General features: G+C 42.7%; 1 protein-coding gene across 1 annotated transcript in view; it reads left to right on the top strand.

The window, feature by feature from the left end:
• Window positions 1-4,886, top strand: part of LOC106810285 (serine-rich adhesin for platelets-like) — a 131,854-nt gene that overhangs the window by 7,512 nt on the left and 119,456 nt on the right. The window lies entirely within an intron of this gene.

The following is a 4,886-nucleotide window of genomic DNA, read 5'->3' as shown; positions in this document are numbered from 1 at the left end:
ACCCAGGGTACGTTCCGGCAGTACCCTGGGGGACATAGACCCTCTCAGCGGATCTGACAGTTCAGGCAGCTGTGTGGGCACAGGTAAAATCCCCAGTTTCTATCAGCCTGCAGACTGACTTTTTTATTTTTGGCCCTATTTTACTAGTATCATAACATTAGTCAGTTGCTGAATGGGGGGTGGACCCCCCCCCCACCCCGTTCTAGGTCCACCACTGATCGATCTCTAGTAGTAGTACTGGTGTAGCAGTGTCAGTGTGAACGCATGTACATGTATGGGGTGTGCCGTGTAGGTAGTACAGTAACGCCGATTATCCTTATTTTCTACATCCGAAGAATGGGATGAAATTTGTTTGCATATAGCCTAGGTATACATTATTTCCGTGTGGACGGATACACACATGGAAATTCTGTATGGTAACCGTAAAGATGGATGTTTTTTCTTTTTCAATTACGATTGAATAAAAAACAATATAAAGTAAACAATAATTAATTAAAGATAACAAATAACAAAAGGCATTAGTCGAGCAGTAACCTGTGATTGTATCGTGGGATAATTGCTCGCTTCCTGTGATGTAAAACTATAAATTTGGTGGTGAATCATGATCGAGTGCACATGCACTTGGAGCGTTTCAATAAAATATAATGCTAAATAAATACGAAATCTATTTACTACCAAAGTCTGTTTCTCTAATCTCTTTCGCCTATTATTGCCGACAATTTCCTGTAAATGCCATGCAACTGCTCCTCTGCAACACACATGTACACCGCATGTGTCAGTTTGTGGCAGCGTGCGTGCGGTGTACATGTGTGTTGCAGAGGAGCAGTTGCACGACATTTACAGGAAATTTTCTGCAATAATAGGTGAAGTAAGTAGAGAAACATTAAGACTTTGGTAGCAAATAGATTTCGCATTTATTTAGCATTATATTTTATTGAAACGCTCCAAGTGCCTGTGATCGAGTGTGCCTATATGATCGCGAGTACTAACAGTATAACAGCTAGAGTACTCAGCAAGAGTAACTTTAAAATATGACGTGTAGGCTGTATTGTGAATTTCATGCTGCGATTCTTGCACGCGTTACCAGGCACAATGTCTGTATGCAACAGCTGCTTATTGTCTAGATATCTAACAATAGGCTGATTGTTCCACAATGGCTGATTGTTAATTAAGTGGGCAAACTCTTGTAAGTACTTACGTTACACCTGTGTAGTATTTAGCCACGTGTAAAGGTTGTAATACCATAAGCTGTTTCCCTAAGCTATTGTGTAGTTATATTCATTGTAGAGTGCATACAGTAAGTCTGGAAGGCAATACCTAATGCTGGTTTTACTTCATAATCGTAGTCACAAATCATGCATAGGGCTTTCTGAATTATAGTAATCCTTTGTTGAATCAACTTCTCAACAAACTACTCGAGAAATTACTTAGCCTAATAAGGCTAATTGATCTGTAGGTAAAGTCTCAATTCAGGTAAATTACTGACAAAAAAAGTGAGGCACTGGGCATAGAGGGCTAGGACACATGTGCAACTATGCGGGGATGGGGCAGATGCTGGCTGATATAATTGTATGTGATACAGTCGCTATAAACATCTCTGTCTCTCTATCTCTATCTATATCTCTATCTCTATCTCTTTCTACATCTCTAGCTCTCTCTGCCTCTCTCACGCTTTCTCTCGCTGCTCGCTTACTCTTCCTTCAACCCCCCTCCCCTCTCTCTCTAGCTCACTCGCTCATCTCCCCCTCTCTCTCTTCTCTCTCCTTCTCCCTCTCTCCCTTCTTCCCTCGCTCCCCCCTCTCTCTCTGTCGACATATCGAGAGGGAGACTCAGAGAGAGAGGGAGGAGCTGGGCGAGTGGGGTGGGGGACGGAAGTGAGAGCTCTATAGATAACATTTTATACATTTGAATTGTTTCAAGAGCTAATAATACCTAGGTATTATTAGGTAGGTATTATTAGCTCTTGATTGTTTATATAACAGGGAATCAAAGAGTGAATGAATGTGGTAAAGTCATCTCGTCCTGTCCTCTTCATTTACGCTCGTCCAATCACAGAGGCACACAAGCAGAAATTGGCTTTCTAACACAGCTGGTCTCGGCAGCATGTCTCAATAGAAGGCTTTAGCTTTACATTAGACGGCTTTATTTGTATTCATAATTTTATAGCATATTTTTAACATTTCTTTTGTCGTGTGATTTGTGTGTGGGAGTATAGCTGACAGTACTACAAGGTGGGCTCATTTCAATGCGTGCTGCGCAAGGTATAGATGTGTAGCAATGTAGGTTTATCGACAGAGTCAATAGTATTATAACTGCATTTGGTGTTTAATTCAGCCATATATTGTAGACCACTCACCTTTCATGGGGGCCGATTGCTTCCGAACAGTAATTGTCATTATGAACAAACAAAGTGGTTTGCAGATTATGACTACAAATGTCTATGGTGTACGTTATCAATGATTTTATGAAACTATCCAGCTGTATAATCAAATTTCATATTTATTTATTTGTTATAATTATAGGGCGTAAAACCAAATGCATGACGTGATACGCATGCACGACACGGTAACGCTATAATACACACACACACCACAGCAAACACACATCGCACCACACACCACATGCATACACGTAATACATATGCACATGCATGGGCAGGCCGACAATGTATGCACTACCTGCACTTGTATATTGCATATATCAGATAGAGCACCCATCAGTTCTTCATGCCATCTATTTTGATCCATGTCTGTTGTGAACGTGCGTAAAAACTGAAAGAGTCCATGTACTAATTAATCTATGATCTTTGTATTTCGTGTTAACGTAATGAAATTTTATTTGTTTTCAATTTTCTCTCTCAGGTCACGCATCTCGTCGGCGTCCCACCCAGTGCGAGTGCTACAAGAGCTCCGCCTCATCAACTCGCTGCATTCGCCGCGCCCATGATTCTCCCGCCAACGGAAGCTTCGCATCCGCGCAGCCACCTAAGTGCCACCGAGTCCCTATTCGACGAAGTCCGCTGCAGACTCCACAGAGTCGAAGTGAAGAATCACGGAACATGCTGTCGAGGTAGTGATCGCCTACACTCGACTGTCAGTTGGAATTACGGCGCTGGGTCAGTGTTTTGAGCAGGACTATTCGAGGCGGAAGAACGCTGTGTGATTTTCATGAATTCATAGGTCTGTTGAGAAGGGAAATATGGTATACATTATGCGTTCATAGTGGATGGCACTGATATCAGTTCAGTATTCGCCAAAGGTATTCGGCGTGATTTTAAATGGTACTATTATACTATGTCTCTAGCTAAAGTCAGATGATATACATAAAAGAACGATATCAAAACGATTATGGCAAAGACATTGATATGATTACTTAAGCATTAATATCTCTGATGTAGCATCATGCACATAGGATCGTCTAGAAATACTGACCAATCATAACTATAATGTGGCACAGAATCCATTTCAACATTGTGGTAGTATATAGGATTGACTACAATTGAGATTTTTTTATCGCAATCAATTAGACGAGAGTTCAGTAGGGATATCTTTAACTAATTTCATTCTGCTGCAAATGTGCTGCTACATAATAATTGGTGCAACATGTGCAGATTTGTAGAAGAAATGGGAAGCTAGAAAAGGGAGAGGGATGATGGGTTAAAAACTGAGTGTGAGAATGGAGAGAGAGAGAGTAGGAGAGGGAGAGCAAGAGAGAAAGATATATGGAGAAATCGGAAAGAGGGGCAGATGAGAGGAGAAGAGAGCGAGAGAGAGAGAGAGAGAGAGAGAGAGCGAGGAGAGAGAGAGAGAGTAGGAGAGAGAGAGAGAGAGAGAGAGAGTAGAGAGAGAGAGAGAATTGAGAGAGGAGAGAGAGAGAGAGAGAGAGAGGAGAGAGACGAGAGAGGAGAGAGAGAGAGAGAGAGAGAGAGAACTGAGGAGAGAGAATGAGAGAGAGAGAATGAGCAGAGAGAGAGAATGAGCAGAGAGAGGAGAGAGTAGAATGGGAGAGAGAGAGAGAGAGAAGAAGAGAGAATGGGGAGAGAGTAGAGATGAGAGACGAAGAAGGAGAGAGAGAAGATGGATGAGAGAGAGAGAGAGAGCGAGAGAGACGCAGAGAGAGAGAGAGAGAAGAGAGAGAGAGAGAGAGAGAGAGAGAGAGAAGAGAGAAGAGAGAGAGAGAGGAGAGAGAGAAGAGAGATGAGAGAGAGCAGAGAGAGAGAGAGAGAGATAGAGAGAAGAGAGAGAGAAGAATGTGGCAAGAGAGGCTGGTGATAGAAGAAGAGAGCCTGCAGGTGAGTGTTGAATGCCTGTCAGTGGATGCCTTTGTTAAGTCAGGCGGGGCAGGGGGGGGTTGTCAGTGGGGTCAGGCTGTGCGCATGGGGAGGCAAGAGTTTTTTTATAATCGAACAATAGCAGTTGTCTGGGACTGTCAATGTTACGTCGCAGCTGTAGAGTAGACATCCGCTCTGTGTTCGCCATTCTAAGCGCACAAATTCTTGCACATATCGAATACGGCATGTGAATCAGTGAATAATGCCTTGAACACCGTGAATCGCGTTGAAACGTTGTTTTGAAATTTTTTGAAATGTTGGGAAATGAATAGATCTGACGTCGTTGGTTCACGTCAATGGGTTGTCTGCGTCCAGTGACGCGGGGTTGATCTGAGGTGTATTCGGGAGGGTTATGAGGATCGGTAAGCCCCTGTCGTCGGCCACACCTGTGCGGCCGTTCGTTTATGTCCTAGGCCGTTGGTCCGTTTGTCATTTTTTTTTGTACAAGATTTATTGCTCGTGTCAAAGAGATTGCAGTAGCAAAAGTAGTGTCTGTGCTGAGATATAACGAATAATATAGATGAATGCAATAATGCAATAATATTATAATTTGAGA

This window comes from Priapulus caudatus, unplaced genomic scaffold, assembly GCF_000485595.1.
Source record: "Priapulus caudatus unplaced genomic scaffold, Priapulus_caudatus-5.0.1 Scaffold426, whole genome shotgun sequence".
NCBI lineage: Eukaryota > Metazoa > Priapulida > Priapulimorpha > Priapulimorphida > Priapulidae > Priapulus > Priapulus caudatus.
Note: the sequence above shows the minus strand (reverse complement) of the source record. Positions and strands in the feature narration are given on the sequence as shown.